The sequence below is a fragment of the Bos taurus genome, chromosome 21 (assembly GCF_002263795.3).
Source record: "Bos taurus isolate L1 Dominette 01449 registration number 42190680 breed Hereford chromosome 21, ARS-UCD2.0, whole genome shotgun sequence".
In the NCBI taxonomy this organism is placed as follows: domain Eukaryota; kingdom Metazoa; phylum Chordata; class Mammalia; order Artiodactyla; family Bovidae; genus Bos; species Bos taurus.
Genome location: NC_037348.1, coordinates 43,377,554 through 43,395,665, shown reverse-complemented (window position 1 = coordinate 43,395,665; position 18,112 = coordinate 43,377,554). Strand labels below are relative to the sequence as shown.

Here is an 18,112-nt window from a genome sequence, read left to right as displayed (position 1 = left end):
CTCCCCTGTCCATGCGATTTTCCAGGCAAGAGTACTGGAGTGGGGTGCCATTGCCTTCTCCATTGTAGCATACTAAGTTAGGTAAACTCCAGGAGTTTGTGATGGACAGAGAGGCCTGGCATGCTACAGTCCATGGGGTCACAAAGAGTCAGACACGACTGAGCAACTGAACTGAACTGAACCAAAGTTACATTATAGGCTTCCCTGGTGGCTCAGTGGTAAAGAATATGACTGCCAATACAGGAGACATGGGTTCAATCCCTAGGCCGGGAAGATCTCCTACAGAAGGAAATAGCAACCCACTCCAGTATTCTTGTCTGGGAAATTCCATGGACAGAGAAGCCTAGTGGGCTACAGTCTATGAGGTCACAAAGAGTTGGACACAACAGAGCAACTGAGCACGCAGGCAAGTTACATTATTCAGGGTTTTTAAATTTATTTTTTGACTACAAGCAAGAGAAACCCAACCTAAACAAGTTTAAGGGGGAAAAAAAGCAACCAAGTAACAGTGAAGGTAACTGGGCCTAGGAAAATACATCATTAACAGATTTTTCTCCCCAGACATGCAATTCTTGGAGAATCTTTACCAAGGTAAGAAACTTAAAACTGTTTGGTTCCAAAATACCAAAGGAAAGAATTTTTAAAATATATCTATAATAGTTGAGGGAGATTAAAATGTACACACTTCCAATTATAAAATAAATGAGTTACATGTATAACATGTACAGTGTGGGGAATATAATTAATAATTATGTAATATCATTGTATGCTGACAGATGGTAACTAGGCTTATTGTGGTGATCACTTTGAAATATATAGAAATATCAAACTACTGTGTTACATACCGAGAACTAACAGAGTGTTGTGTGTCAATTATACTTAAAACAAACTATAGAAAAAGATATTAAATCTGTGGTCACCAGAAGTGGGGCATGAAGTGAGGCATGAAGTAAAGGGCCATCAGATGAATCAAAAGGTACTGACTTCCAATTATAAGGTAAATGAGTACATACAATATGATTAATATAATTAACATAATGGCTATATGTTGTATATGATAGTTGTTAAGAGTAAAACCCAAGAGTTCTCATTACAAAGATTTTTTTTCTATTCCCTTAATGTTATATATAAATGAGATAATGGATGTTCACTGAACTTATGATGATAATCATTTCATGGCATACATAACTGAAATCACTATTCTGTACATCTTGAACTTATAGAGTGTTGTGTGTCAATTATATCTCAAAAAAGTGGTAAGAAATGTAATTTTTAAATAAAGTAAAAATACATATTAAAATGTGTGTGTGTATACACCTGTAATTACTGGAAATAAAAGCACTCCAGGATGGAGACTTACAATGGTTAATCATTTACAAAATGCAACTTTGTTTGACAAGAAATAAAACATGTAAATAATCCTCATCTAATTCCTCTCTGTGCTCCTATTATAAACCAAGGGACAAAAAATGTTAACTGATTTTTTTTTTTCTACCACAGTAAAACAATAATTGAAATTGAAGAAGCAAGAATTACTCATTAAAAATAAAACTTAAAAGCCAACATCAAGTACCCACTGCGTTCCTCACGCGGTGTGAGACACAATGAACACAAACAGGAATTGTACGAAGTGCCAGCCTTGAAGGAGCACAGTCTAAAGAAGGAAAGAGAAGGACATGGCTACCCTTGAGGCAGCATGACACAGGCTGTGATCAGGACCTAGGAGAGCAAGGGGGGAAGGAGAATAGCTGTCTCCTGAGTAAGGGCACGAGCAGGGGATATTTCGTAGAGGAGCTGGAATTTCTGCTCTTCCTCAAAGGATATAGCTGGGCTTTACCAAGAAAGGAGATAGAATAGAATAAGCCAAAGTAGAGAATGGGGAAAAAACAGTAAGTGTTTAGAGAATAGAAACTCTTCCCATATGTGAAGGAGAGAGACTTGGAGGAAGGACTAATGGGATAGGATTAGGAAATTTAGGTGTATAACCTACATTTCAGATTATAGCCAGGTTGTATCAGTTCAGTTCAGTTGCTCAGTCATGTCCAACTCTTTGTGACCCCATGGACCATAGTACATCAGGCTTCCCAGTCCATCACCGACTCCTAGAGCTTGCTCAAACTCATGTCCATCAAGTTGGTGATGCCATCCAACCATCTAATCCTCTGTTGTCTCCTTCTCCTCTTGCCTTCAATCTTTTCCAGCATCAAGGTCTTTCCAATGAGTCAGTTCTTCACAGCAGGTAGTCAAAGTACTGGAGCTTCAGCTTCTGCATCAATTCTTCCAAAGAGTATTCAGGACTGACTTTTGTATGCTGCCACTGCTAAGTCGCTTCAGTCATGTCCGACTCTGTGCAACTCCATAGACAGCAGCCCACCAGGCTCCCCGGTCCCTGGGATTCTCCAGGCAAGAACACTGGAGTGGGTTGCCATTTCCTTCTCCAATACATGAAAGTGAAAAGTGAAAGTGAAGTCGCTCAGTCATGTCTGACTCTTCTCGACCCCATAGACTGTAGCCTACCAGGCTCCTCCATCCATGGGATTTTCCAGGAAAGAGTACTGGAGTGGGTTGCCATTTCCTTCTCCAAGACTTTTGTATAGGGTCATATAAAGAAAGGTTGTATACAGTCTTATAAAGAAAGCCAGGATGTTTAGGGTCTTATAAAGAAAGCTGGGGAACCTAGAGCTTCACTCTGTACACAAGACGGAGACAGTGATAGTTTGTTGGGTTTCTTAAAGTTGAAATGAAATGTATACAGTATAAAATTAATCATTTTAAAGTAAAAAATGTAATTTAGTAAATGGAGTATATAACCACCAGTTTCACTATTTTTAAAATATCTATATAACTCCAACAGAGAAACCTGTACCCATTAAGCAGTTGCTCCTTGCCCTAAGTCCTGAAAACCATCAATCTGTGTTCTGTCTCTAGAGTGTACCCTGTATATGCGTGGAATCATAAAATATGTGTGTCTGTATCTGGCTTTTTTCACTTAGTCCAACATGTCTGAGGTTCATCCATGTTGATACATGTATCCCTACTTCATTCCTTTTAATGACTAAATAATATTCCATATTATGTGTATATCAAAATTTCCTATCCATTTATGTGTTGACAGGCATGTGGGGTGTTTCTACCTTTTGACTGTTCATAGTGCTGCTATGAACATGTGTGTACTTGGAATTGTTTGTGTACTTGGAATTTGAAAACAGGTACACAAACAATTCCGAGTACACACATGTGTACATGACTAAGTAGAGACTTAGCAGTGGGATGGCGGGGTAGCTTTATGATGAACTGCCAAAGTGTTTTCCTCAGTGGCTATGACAAGGAAAGAGCAAAGGCTGTTAAGAGTCTGTTCAGTTACCTAGGTGAAACATGCCAATATCAGAGCTAGGATCACCGCGCTTGTAGAAGGCAGAAATACCATGTAAGGAACGGTCAACTGTGACTTCTGTTTCTAGCCTGAGTAACTAGATAGATGCTTCAACCAGTAACTAGGTGGTTAACCAACTATTAACAGCCCTCAGTAAAAGGAAAGCGTTAGAAAGGCTGATTTAGAGAAACTGAGTATTCACCAAAAATATCTAATGGCATCAGGAATTTGGATCACAGGATGAGACTGAGTTTTACTGTAAGTTTGTTAATGATTAACACAAAGAGGATAGTTGACGGAGATACACAAAACATGGAAACTCCGGGAGAGATTAAGAAGATGGCCAAGAAAAACAGTTTAGAAAATGGTCACATTTGAATACAAGGTGAACTTAGACCATGAGTATGAAAAGGAGGCAGAGTTAGAAAAGAAGATTGAACTGTAACTTAGAGTACAAGAGCAAAAAAAACAAAAAATTTAAGTTCCTTGTTGGTATCTCCATCAGAAAGACTGATTCTTACGTCATGCTGGTTTTTCCATGAGTTAGCACTTGCTGGATTCCCTTATTCTGAATCATCATATACCGACTGCTCCTGTGTCTGCCATTGTACATACACCATACTGGTTTAGTCTACCAAAGCTCTGTATGGGTAATACTTCCAACTTGCAAATATAACCTGAGGCTTAGAAGGGTTAAATAATTTTGGCCAAACCACACAGCTGGTGTCAGAAACAGGGTTTGAGCCTATATTCCTTCTACTGTGCTGAGCTACCCCCTGCTTCAGTTTGCTATAAAAACAGTCATTTCTCTTTCCTATAAAATTTTCTCAAGGGTTACTTGCTTCTTTAGTCAAATGATGATTGTTTCAAGTAGTGAATCTTGATCTGAGGAACTCAACGTTCTTAAATAATTTTTTTAAAATAAATGTTAGAATGACTATCAAAAATTTTAAAATTTAGGGTCCCAATAACAGTTACCTTGCAAACTTCATCAAAGATTAGTTTCTTTCTATGTAAATCATTGTTATTCATTTAAATTTTTCTAGATGGAAAACAATTTTGTGCTCTAATCTGTAACTCAGAAGATCTTAGTATATTTAGTTGTTGTAGCTTGATGTACTATTTTTTTTTCTTTTGCTGAGGGAGAGACATGAGTAGTATTAACCAATCTTAACTCTTTGTTAGTGTGGATGAAAGTGTCAGTCGCTCAGTCAGACTCTTTGCAACCCATGGACTCTAGCCCACCAGGATCCTTTGTCCATGGAATTCTTCAGGCAAGAATATAGGAGTCGGGTAGCCATTCCCTTCTCCAGGGGAACTTCTTGATCCAGGGGTTGAACCAGGGCAGGGTCTTCTGTATTGCAGGCAAATTCTTTCTCATGTGAGCCACGAGGGAAGCCATAACTCTTTGTTAACAGGATATTAATGTAGTATCTTGGGAGTCAGTCTACAAGTATCTGTTGTAACAAAAGAGTGAAATACCAAAGCATTCCACCAGTATTTACATTTAAGCACAAATACCAGTACTTGGATATCTGTGATATCCATAATAATGCATTTCAAACAAAATAATGAGGTATCCCAGTCCATCATCCATACCTCCTTATCCTCTCTCCCCCAGAGAACACCCAGCCTCTCTATCACCACTTTAACTTGGAAAATTCAAAGAAGGATATCTTCACAAACTTTCTGGTTCCCTTTCCCTGGGGCCGAAGGTAATTAATTTGACAAAAAATCCTCCTCTCAAATTCCTTCTGGACTGTGATAAGCTAAGATCCTGTTTGTATATAAACAAAAGTGCTTAATTAAACAGCATATCTGATAATGACAGAAAAACTGGATAGATTCTCATGCCACCATTTTATTAATCAAAATTTGACTCTATCTATGAAGCCATGAAGATACATCACTCTTCAAAAAGGTAACAATACTTTAATTTTCTAATGCCTTTTTTTTTTTGGTAATACTAACTTCATCTTTATGCAAAATTTACATCAAGTTCTTGGAAAATTAACTGGAAAGAATGACTAAAATACAGAAGGAAATAAAGGCCACAATCTGCCAGTGAAGTCCAGCGTCTGCCTGTCAAATGGAGAATAACCCATAGTTGAACTAATAAAAAGTGGCTAGTAAATGGGTCTTTTGTCATATATGATATTGTTATCAAATTCAGTGGCCATTTTTAGGTCCAAAATCTTCTTTCACTTTAGTGTATTTGCTTATGATTTTCTCTTCAATTTCTCACCTCCTTGATCTCCTGACACTACACAAAGCAAGGAATTTGATTGTATTTGATTATATTTTCCTTTTAGAATTTCTTATCCTCCTTGCATTACCTGACCCTATTCTTTAACTACCTTCATGAATGTTTATTTTTTTAAGTCCCTTTGTTCTTCCTACTCTCCAAGCTCCAAAATTGGTCACTCACAAACCTATCTCTGCAATCGTGCCCTCTCACACAATTTATACTCAGAACAGCACCAAGAGAATCATTCCGTTTATTTACCAAACTAATCCCATGTCTCAGTCTACCTCTTTTGATTAACTGATATCACTATTCTTCTCGTTATGCAAACTCTGGAGTCATCTTTGAATAATTCCTCTCATTCATGACTAATTCCTTTCATTCGGGGTTCCCTTGTGGCTCAGCTGGTAAAGAATCCACCTGCAATGCGGGAGACCTGGTTTCTATCCCTTGATTGGGAAGATGGCTTAGAGAAGGGAAAGGCTACCCACCCCAGTATTCTGGCCTAGGGAATACCTGGGGTCACAAAGAGTTGGACACGACTGAGTGACTTTCACTTTCACATTCATTCTGAATTTAATCATGATACCATATATATTTCATATAATTTTTAATAAAGATAATTCATTAATGTTTATTCCCTTCATGTAAAGGTATAAAATAGCATTCACCTTAATACTGGGCTCAGAATACAAGTTCATGGCACTCCCTGGCTCCCTGCTTACTCCTAGAACAACAATAACTATAGCAACTTACCTGCTGACAGCCTCAAGGCAGGCTCTCAGACAGGCGTGGTTCCAAGTCCAGAAAGAGCTAGTGAGTTGGCCTTTGCTGGTCATCTCCCACTACCTCAGTTCTACATACTACTTGTACCTAACCAGTGGCATCCTCCATACAGAAAATAAACTGATCTATGAAATTTCTACCATAACAGTAAACCATAGAACAAAAAAGTCAACAGAATGAATTCTGTCACATCATGATGTGAATATTACTTGATGACTTAAGAAAAAGAACATGACACTGAGAAAGGGATGACTTACCCACAGAGAGTACTTAGAAAATGACAGCCATGGAGACAAATGCCAGATGTCCCCTTCTAGGCACTGTATATGGAAAAGCAGCCTCAATGAACTATTGACTAACCTACCATCAGTAAGCGGGCTTCCCAGGTGGCACTAGTGGTAAAGAACCCACCTGCCAACGCAGGAGACATAAGAGACATAGGTTCGATCCCTCAGTCAGGGAGATCCCTGGAGAAGGGCATGGCAATCCACTCCAGTATTCTTGCCTGGAGAATCCCATGGACAGAGAAGCCAAGTGGGCTACAGTTTATGGGGTCACAAAGAGCCAGATTTATGACTGAGGCCAACTCAGCATGCATGCAACAGTCAGTAAGTACCACAGAACTATTACTGTGATTCATCTTACTCCCCTATTCTGATTCCAGGCTCAGTAGGGGCTTCTGAATGTCTGCTTTCCATGCAGGAAAAGAATGTTAGGGTCTTGCTAAGACAAGCATTCCATCTGTGTGATTGTACTTCTCACTGTAAATGAATAATCTGGCATTCTGGTTTATTGGCCTCATGGATGTGGTTAATGTGAATCCACCTGAGAGGGATGGATCTGCTCTCTGAGTGCTGCCACCAGACTTCCAAGCTAGCTAAGCCGAGTGGCAGATTCTGTGCAAGACATAGTCAAATTACCAGGGCAATAAATTCCTTACTGAGAGTCTAAAGAGGAATGTGATAGTATTTTGTAACCAACTCTGAATGATATTCTTTAATGCTGAATACAGGGGATAGCAATTATAATCCAATAAGATTGTTTTGAATTAGTCATGGGATATGATCTGAATGATACAAATTAAAAGATGGAAAATATCATTGAAATTTTTGTCATCTAGTACTCTTGCCTGGAAAATCCCATGGACGGAGGAGCCTGGTAGGCTACAGTCCCTGGGGTTGCAAAGAGTCAGACATGACTGAGCGACTTCACCTTCATGTTTCGCTTTCATGCATTGGAGAAGGAAATGGCAACCCACTCCACTGTTCTTGCCTGGAGAATCCCAGGGACAGGGGAGCCTGATGGGCTGCCTTCTATGGGGTCGCACAGAGTCAGACACGACTGATGCAACTTAGCGGCAGCAGCAGCAGTCATTAAATGAATAATGTGTGTTATTTTAATAGCTTCAGAGGGGCAGTGGCGAAGAATTCTACCTACATTCAGTCTCCACTGTGCTTACAAGGATATAAGCCAGTACCTTATACGATCTCACAGGAAGATGCTACTAGAAGTGTTTGCGAAACTATTGCAGATGGACAGAAAGCTAGAAACCAAAGGGCCAGGTATTCCTCAATCTAAGAGTCTTGATTCTTCAGAGGGAAGACTTCTAAGGTAGCCTTAGAAGAGGATATTACCCATCATGTCCAGATTACATGGGACTTGTTTCTTCTAGAACTGTAGTCCATTAACCCAGGTTAGTTTTCCAGAGGGAATATCAAGAAAACCTTTCCTTATCACAAATATACCTCTATAGGGCCATTAAAATCATCCTGCACTTACCTCACTGATCCCGACAAGTCTTCAGTAATCAATTTCATCAAGAACAAACCCTGAATCCAAATGTGTTAATCCTCCATTAGCTTTTTAAAACTATACTCACTCTTAGTTTTCAAGTTTTAATTGGTTGTTTATCTTCCAGTTTATTCCTCTATCTACTGAATTTACCCACTAGGAGCCTTCCATTAGTAAGAAATTCCAAAAATGAGCTATCAGGGAAGAGGGAAATGGTAGCACTCAAACTAATAAATTGTAATTGTAAGGATTATGTATAGTCACATTAACCCATCTGGAAATTTTTATGCAACAAAAAGAAATGTTTCTGCTACTTTTTCTTTCATAATTACTAGAATTCTTCCTATTGTATTGTGTGTTTTAAAATAATTACAGCAAGTCAATAATAGTGCCTTAAAATGTAATGATCCTAATGATTAAACATAACAAAACAGAAAGAGAGTTACAGATACTGAGAACTAACAGGTGGTTGTCAGAGGGTAGGAGGGCGGATGGAAAAAAAGAAATAGGTGAGGGAGCTCACAAGGTACAAACTTTGGGTGCAAAATACGTCACAGGTATGAAATGTACAGTGTAGGGAATACAGTCAATAACTATGAAATATATTTGTATGCTAAAAGACTGTAGCTAGACTTACCCTTTTGATCATTTTGAAATGTACAGAAATATCAAATCACTATGTTGCATAACAGAAACAAACATAGTGTTATAGGTCAATTATACTTCAAAAACAAGCAAAAAAACTCATAGAAAAGAGATCAAATTTGTGGTCACTGGAAGTGGGGGGTAGGAAAGAGGAAACTGGATGAAGATGGTTGAAAGGTACAGACTTCCAGTTGTAAGATTAAGTACTAGAGATGTAACATACAACATAATAAGTATAATTAACATTGCTGCACATCATACATGAAAGTTGTAAAGAGAATTCTAAGTTCAAATAGTTCTATTTACAAGGGAAATATTTTTTTCTATTTTTTTAATGTATATGAGATGATGTGAAGTGAAAGTCGTTCAGTTGTGTCCAACTCTTTGGGACTCCATGGACTATACAGTCCATGGAATTCTCCAGGCAAGAATACTGATGCCGGTAGCCTTTCCCTTCTCCAGGGGATCTTCCCAACCCAGGGATCAAACCCAGCTCCCACATTGCAGGTGGATTCTTTACCAACTGAGCCACAAGGGAAGCCCAAGAATACTGGAGTGGGTAGTCTATCCCTTCTCCAGGGGATCTTCCCAACCTAGGAATCAAACCAGGTTCTCCTGCATTGCAGGTGGATTCTTTACCAACTGAGCTATCAGGGGAGCCCTATATGAGATGATGGGTGTTCACTAAACTTATTGTGATAATTATTTCATGATATATATAAGTCAAATCATTATGCCATACACCTTAAATTTATACAGTGCTATATTGAAAAGCAGAGACATTACTTTGCCAACAAAGGTCCATCTAGTCAAGGCTATGGTTTTTCCTGTGGTCATGTATGGATGTGAGAGTTGGACTGTGAAGAAGGCTGAGCACCGAAGAATTGATGCTTCTGAACTGTGGTGTTGGAGAAGACTCTTGAGAGTCCCTTGGACTGCAAAGAGATCCAGCCAGTCCATTCTGAAGGAGATCAGCCCTGGGATTTCTTTGGAAGGAATGATGCTAAAGCTGAAACTCCAGTACTTTGGCCACCTCATGCGAAGAGTTGACTCTTTGGAAAAACTCTGATGCTGGGAGGGATTGGGGGCAGGAGGAGAAGGGGACGACAGAGGATGAGATGGCTGGATGGCATCACTGACTCGACGGACGTGGGTCTGGGTGAACTCCGGGAGTTGGTGATGGACAGGGAGGCCTGGCGTGCTGCGATTTGTGGGGTCACAAAGAGTCGGACACGACTGAGCGACTGAACTGAACTGAACTGAACTGATATGTCAATTATATCTCAGTAAAACTGGAAGAAAATTAAAATGTAATGAATGGACAGCTAATGTACGCATCCATTCAATCATTCAACAAGCATACACTTACCAAATACATTCAACTGTTTTCAAAATTCTGGATTAGACTGCAAATATTTGCATTTCTGCCATCTCACTTTTTTAATGGAAATTCTCAGCCTCAAAACATCCCAAACTGAACTCACTATATTCTGGCACAAATCTGCTCCTTTTCCTACATTCCCTATTTCAGAGAATAAAAACACGATCCACTGAGTGAGAAATCTTTGCTCCTCATGACTCTTTCTCCCTTATCCCTCACATCCATTTGATTATTAATTTCCACAGAACTTGCCTCCTACAATTTTTAAAGCTCATCCTTACTCATACTGCCTTAGATCAGGGTGATATCTCTTGCTTGGAAGACAGCAAAACCTCACACTGGCATCTCCTTCCTCTCATCTCACCTCTCTCTTTTCTCTTCCATATCACCACCAGAGTCAGCCTTCTAAAATTCCAATCTAACCAGCTCACTCCCAAGCTGATCCTCCGTAGCTCTTACAGTTTAATTCAATTCACAGGCATTGTGACAGGAAGTATAAAATAAAAGCTCAAAACCCACTGAACAATATACAAGTTCTAATAATTTCCCAAACTATAGCTTTCCAGCCTTGTTTCCTGTCATATGACTGTCCAATCACAACAGCCTATATAGATTTCCCTATGTGTACAGAACATCCTTTTCTACTTTATCTATCTGCGTAGTTCTTTCTCATCCTCCAAGATTTAAAGGGCTCCTATGCTCCTGACAGTCATTCCCGAGCCTCTAAAATGGGTCTTTTGTCCCCATTCTATGGCACCAGAACATCCTGTACCTGCCACTTCCACAGCATACATCATGCTAGCTGAAACTATTATCTGCACATTTGTCAGTCTCCACACCTGCCCCTCCCCACAATCAAACTGGGAGATCCTAGACAGCAAGTGCCATGAGTAGTTCATCTGTGATTTTTAGCACCCTTCCCAGTAGAAGTTATATAGTAGATAATCAATAAACACATGCTGAATGATTATAGTATGCAAAAGAATTCTATAGGAGTTGGGTCTGGGTTTCACAATTGGATATATCTTTCACAATTGAAAGATCTTGAATGGTACAAATTAGGTTTCAGAGATTAAGTAAACCCTAGAAAAGTTTCAGAGATTATAAGTCAAGTGACATCAGTGATATAACAATGAAGATAATCAAAGAGACAGGTTAGTTATTGGTGGTGCTACTGTGGTTGCTTGACACCCCCAAAGATGACATACCCCATTAGCGTGTGCTAAGTCACTTAAGTCATGTCTGACTCTTTGCAACTCCATGGACTATAACCCATCAGGCTCCTCTGCCCATGGGATTGTCCAAGCAAGAATACTTGGAGAACCCAAGTCTTTTCCCAACCCAGGGATCAAACTTGTGTCTCTTAGGATTCCTGCAGTGGCAGTTGGGTTCTTTACCACTAAGTAGCACCTGGGCTTCCCTGGTGGCTCAGATGGTTAAAGAATCTGCCTGTAATGCAGGAGACCAGGGTTCAGTCCCCAGGTTGGGAAGACTCCTTCAAGAAGGGAAGAGTTACCCACTCCAGTATTCTTGCCTGGAAAATACCACGGACAGTGAAGCCTGGCAGGTTATAGTACATGGGGTCACAAACAGTCAAGGACGACTGAGAGCCTAACACTTCACACCTCATTAGTGGTAAAAGACAAAGTTCAACCTTCAGGGTCCTAATAAGAAAGACATTATACAAACGTAAGAGTTTCTCATTCTTTCCATGCAATAACAGACTAGTCAAAAGCCTGAATCCTGAACATGTTTATAGAGTACTCAGATTGTTATTCATTACTATATCTACCACTGCCAAAGTGGGCTGTGTTTGCTTCTATGCTACTGACAACAAGCCAAAGGAATTACCTCTAAATTTTTTAACTGATAATATGAAAGATTAAAGAAAACAGTCCTATTGAGTCTTTTTGTTGACAGATGTCTGCTATGAGCATGTAGAAAAACACAGTCTTATAGAATAAAAAGGATCTTTTTTTTCGGCTATCACTAGATTAACTATGTCAAATGTTCCACTAGGAATTTTTTTCTGTTATTCCTAAAGTATTCCAAGTGTTACAAACATTGTAAAATCCCCAAATGCTTTATAACGTACCTACAAAAAAATGCAAGCACATACTCATTGTAGAGAAATTAATTCATAGAAACATAGAAGAAGGAAAGTCAGAGAGCCAGCAACTATTGAGGAATAAACGTCTTCAACCCATCGTTCAATTGGAAAACTTATCCAGAAGTATATCAAAGCTATTTGCTTTATCTTCTGTAAGTATAAACTTCCCCCTATTCTTTTCTAAATTAAGGCAGCAATGATGGTCCCAAGGAAAAGCCATTAGCAAGCATGAAGCTATGGCCAAGATAACTTTAAGTGAAGTATCAATGAAAGGTCTCTCTAGATCCATCACTTTGTCATTTCTAAAAGTTCAATTTCCAGAAAGAGCTTATAAAAAGTAGACAAAAGTTGCCTTTTGCCAGCCTCAGTCAACTCTGAGACTTAAAGGTCGAGTTAAGTGAGCAAACTCTCTCCACCTACAATCTCTCTTTTCTTGCTCAGGAAGCTCACACACTTTGCAACAGGACAGAGTCAGGACACTCACTGCCCTCTCTCTACTCAGCTTACATGCCTCAATCGTCTCCTTCCTCAGTTTTTCCTTCCAACTAATTAAATAAGGAGGCCATTAGACCAGGGTGCTCTAATGCCTTCTCAGTCAGTCATGCACTGGAATCCAAAAAGTGAAACATAAAAACAACCAATCACAAACAGCCAACTGGGCTTCCCCAGATAAGGCACCAGCTTAAGCTACAGCCATCAGATCATTTTTTTGCTTTGTTTCAGTGTCTAATCTACAAAAATATTGCTCCGAGCTCCTGTCAGTGGAGCCCTTCTAACCATCTTCAGTTTGGGGCTACCAGATTCAAATCAATTGATGCTCAAATCAACTCTTGAAAAGTTTTAATGTGACTCAGTTTACCTTTTTAACAAGATTAGTAACTTAAGCTATAATTTAACAGAGGGTTGCAACATTTAGAGATTTATAATTCTTAAATAAAGAAGCAATAAACTACAAAATCAATGATTTCTCCAATCTGATTTGAATATTTATATTTTGATATATTTTATTGAAACTGTACTTGTTAAAAATTTTTTCCAGAACTTCCATTTTCTTCTATTAAACTAAGAATAGAAAATAGTAATACTAATTAACTTTATCTATAAGAATATTGATAGTTTTTTAAAAAAGAAATATGATTCTTTTGTATGTTGAATTGTGACAAAATTTTTAGTTATTATATTCATTAATATGCAGTTTACCCAAGTATTAGAAATTTCATGAAAACACTCAAAATTAAGTCACGATAACACCTAATAAAAGCAAAAAGAAATTTAAAAAAATTTTTGGTGCCAAAATCTGAGTCAAGTCAGAAATTAAAATTATTTTGATATACAATTATTTAGTAACTAGTCTTATAAATCCGTAAAAATGTATACTTTAAAGTCAATGTAAAAATTCAGTACTTAAAGTTGTAAATTTTAAGTCTGCACAATTTTTACAGAGTTGACAACTTTGCTATCTTATTGCTGTTACTGTCATTTGTTCTATAAAGACCATAGAACATCTACTGTTTGAGGAAAACACTATACAACTAACATTCAAAATCTGATTCCAATTTTAGTATATCTCTGATCACTGGAAATAATAACAAAGAACTACTATAAAAGTCTACACCTAACAGCCCCCTCTCAGGGATCATCTTAATTTTTTTAATCCATCCTGAAAAATGTAACTTTTTTTTTTTCAAGCAGCTGATGCTTTTAAACATGCTGGACTGGGCTGAGCATTCCATCGTCCTGATGTCACACACCAGCGTTTGTCTCAGAAGACATCTTTTGTACTTGCAACCAAAAGGCAAAAGAAATCAGAGCTGCGGATGAGAGAGGGAGAGACGAGGAAAACTGCTCAGACCAATTCAGTGAAAAGAATTCTGACACAAACCTGTATATTTTTAGTCACTCAACATGCCTACTTTAAAATAAAGCCTTCTGACTTTTATAAGGTATTGTGCTTATTTTCACACTATTGGTTTTAAAAATACTCTCTGCTTTATGGTAATGTGTCACAGGGAAGTTAGCTATAGTTTCATGAAAGACGTTTTCATCCCTGACTGGCATCTTCTCAATAGCTGGGGCCCAGGCACACCGCTCTCTTCCCGGCAAGGCCCTCTGCACTGAAACAGTGCTGCATTCATAACTTACTCTCGGCACCGCGGGGCAGCGCCACAGAAAAGCTTCTCCAACCTAACGGGTTACATCACTGCAAAAGTCTTCCATTTGGCCTAGGTGAAAAACATGAATGCATGCCCCATTCATTTCTCCACCTTAAAAAAATAAAGTAAAATCATATCCACCCTAAGCAAAAAAACCTGCATTCCCACAGCCCAGCTCCATCAAAGCTAGAGCACTGCTCTGCCTGAAGCTTAGGCAATGTTACGAACTTTCTTAAACTGCCACCAACCTTCAAAACTAATTTTCACAGCTTGTGCTGCTATTTAAAAAGCCCAGTAAGGTATTAAAAATAACTTAAAATTTTTTCATGGAAAAGTCTTTGGTGCAAACATTGCCTTTAGGTTTAGGTCACATTTTAAAAATATACTTGACATACAGTCATGGAACCGAAAGCCTCACCCTTCCCACTGACATCAACAGACATGAACCACGGCGCACAGAGGCTTCCCTTTCTCCTCTCCGCACTTTGCCCTTTGGCCAAATCTGCCGCTCCCAAATCTTCTGAGTGGGTCAAATATCCATGATGCTTAGGAAGGCAGTGGCCCATCCAAAATATTTTAAGTTGAAGAAAATACACTTTTTTCCTCTCTCCTTTATTAGAATGTGCCTTTTAAGGCTGAACCATAATAAATGGCATGAGAACATTTCCATCTAAGTCTCAAAACACAGGTTACATGTGTGTGTGTGTGTGTGTGTGTGTGTGTGTATTCATAATTGGGGAAAAGAAAAAAAAACGTGTTGGTCATAGTCCCTTCTCTAAATCATACAAATGAGTAAGGGCAGAGGATAGCAAATGCTCCAGCCATAATTTTTTAAATGCTGCAACTATCCAAAACCACAGTGGCATACAGACTGCCCAGGAGGCAGTGCTCTCCTGCACAGAGCTCAGAACCCTCACAGGGGCAGTCGTGTGGGCTCTCAGAGCCGCTGTGACACTGGCAGTAGCTCCGTGTCCTCACTGCCTTACGCTGTCTGTCTGAATGACGAGGGAAAGCCATGTCAATTACGAAGAACTGTGGACCTTATGACTAACGACTCACTCAAAGCCATTTATATCCTCAATCGTGTAAATCCATCCTCGCTCACCAACCCATGACGTGAAAGAACTTTATAGCTTCTTCTAAGCTATTTCTGTGCATTATGGAGAATCAAGTTGCCATCCATGGTCAGAATCTGAATCCTAAACATCCTTGTGAAATGCTCACAGAAATCAACTATCTGCACTCCTATAAACCCAAGAGCTTTTCTTATGCCTTCTTTTCCTCTCCATGATGTGTCCTTTCTTAGGAATTAGCTGATTTTTATGTGTGTCTTGTTTGTTCTTCAAACATAATCCCTAGCTGACATACATGAAAAAAAGATATTTTCCCCAGAAAGTCAACAGGGAGAACTCCAAAAGAGACTCAATTCTCTTACTAAATATAACATAACATTTTGGGCATTAGAGAAACACTTCACACACACACACACAAAAAGCATCAACATTAATTCTTGAAATACTGAAAGTTCCAATTTGTATAGGAACAGCCTAACATCAACACAGTAGACTTTTAATTACCAAAGATTCCCTCCCTGTGTAATACGTATCTTTCTTATGTACTGTAGATTTCTGCCTTTTCTAAAATGTTCAGTAGTCTCTGGAGTCTGTAGCTGTACTTCTCTCCTCCAAGACAGATCATTGAAGCCCTCCCTGAACTAAGTGAAAAGGAGACACTAGCATATATAAAAACCACTGCTCCCATGCCCATCTATAGGATTCCTTTCTTTGTTCCCCATTTTCTTTATCAATATATAATCTGCTTGTTTATCTAAGTCTGATTATAAGCATATTTTGCTGAGACAGTATTCTGGCATGTCATTCCCAGATAGCCCTCATAAATATCAAGTAATAATTATTATCATAATTTAAAGGACTCCCTTTATGAGAATGTAGACAATTTGGCTCTCAAATTCTTTACATCTTTATGCAAATTACATCCAGGACTTAATTGGTTGGCAAGGTAGATGTCAAGTCAGAAAACCTCCCTTGAGGCAATCAGTCTTAAGAATTAAGTCACAGAATTAGAACACAGGAATGACTACATTGGGACCACAGACTTGGTGGCCATTCCTCAGAAACTCTTTTAAAAGGCACGGCAAAAATTCACAGAATATTCACGTGACTAAGGATAATTAACGTCAACCATTTCCACCCTACAAAAGAAAATAGAGCGTCTGTTAAGAATGAACAATAAAGACATTATTTTGGTCCCATTGTTGTTGGTGTTTTTTGTGTTTTTTTTTTTTTTTTTGAAGCAGTTCCCATCTCTAAAAAATATTTGCAAACACAACAGTATTCCAGTTATCTCACTGTAACCAAATTTGCTGATAATGTTGGTGGAATAAATTTTGTAAATATTAGAAGAAAATTTAAAAACTGCTTGAAAATCATTTCCATTCGAAATACAGCACAATTAAAGAGAATTGAAACATAGTATTCAGGTAGCCATTCAATTTACATGCCACAAATCCAAAGACTGATGAAGACAAAATGTTGTTAAAAGAGCACCAAATCTCTATTATCCTTCATCTCTTTCCTTTTTTATATTTACTTAACTCTTTTTGAGCATTTTCACCTTAAATAAGCACTAAAAAGTGGCAAGATTTAATAAGGATATCAGCCACTCAGTGGAAGACCTCTGAAGAGCTGTATGAGGAAGAATCCTCACTTGGCTTCTAACTCTATATAAAATTCTAAAATAGAGCAGGGGTTAAACCCAAATAAAACTGAGAAAGAGCCATTACAATCCAGGTCAGGTTTACATTTAAACAATACTCAGCTTATTTTCAGAACACAGGACAACATAGAATGTGTTACATATACTGAATCTAGTTAGGCTGCATTTTAAACCATATTGGATTCATTTCTTTTTCTGAATGAGTTTTCCTGCACTATACTTAATAATTCTATCTTATCTAATAAGCTTTGATAAATTACATAAATATAATACAATATCATTAATTTATAGCCATTATTGGAAAAGGAAACCCAAAACAGACCATACAGTTTTGGCCAAAGACTTGAATTTATAGTGTCTGGCAAGAACTTTTGGCATGAATACTGGTGTATGTTACTTTTTCATTTATAAAGGGAACTTTTCCATTCAAGATTACTGTTGAAAGAATTAAATTAGGTAAAAAGTGTACAATTCCAGATAAAAGTGTTCATCTCAAAAATGAATGATTTAATATGTGAGTGACCTACCCCTGAATATTGGGAATGTAAACAGGTCATGTGAATAAATCATTCCATTGATACAAGGTGTATACACACACAGTATTTTGTGGAATAAGGAGTGCTGGTAAAGAAGCCGCCTGCAATGGAAGAGACCCAGGTTCGATTCCTGGGTGGGGAAGATTCCCTGGAGAAGGGATAGGTTACCCACTCCAGTATTCTCAGGCTTCCCTGATGGCTCAGTTGGTAAAAAAAAAAATCCACCTCCAATCTGGGAGACCTGGGTTTGATCCCTGGGTTGGGAAGATCCCCTGGAGAAGGGAACAGCTACCCACTCCAGTATTCTGGCCTGGAGAATTCCATGAACTGTACAGTCCATGGGGTTGCAAAGAGTC

General features: G+C 38.5%; 1 protein-coding gene and 1 non-coding gene across 7 annotated transcripts in view; both read right to left on the bottom strand.

Moving 5' to 3' along the window:
* NPAS3 (neuronal PAS domain protein 3) overlaps nt 1–18,112 on the bottom strand; it is a 959,011-nt gene that overhangs the window by 893,161 nt on the left and 47,738 nt on the right. The window lies entirely within an intron of this gene.
* MIR6522 (microRNA mir-6522) lies at nt 3,164–3,237 on the bottom strand. The gene has a single exon (NR_107762.1). It is a non-coding gene; the product is annotated as a microRNA mir-6522 (primary transcript).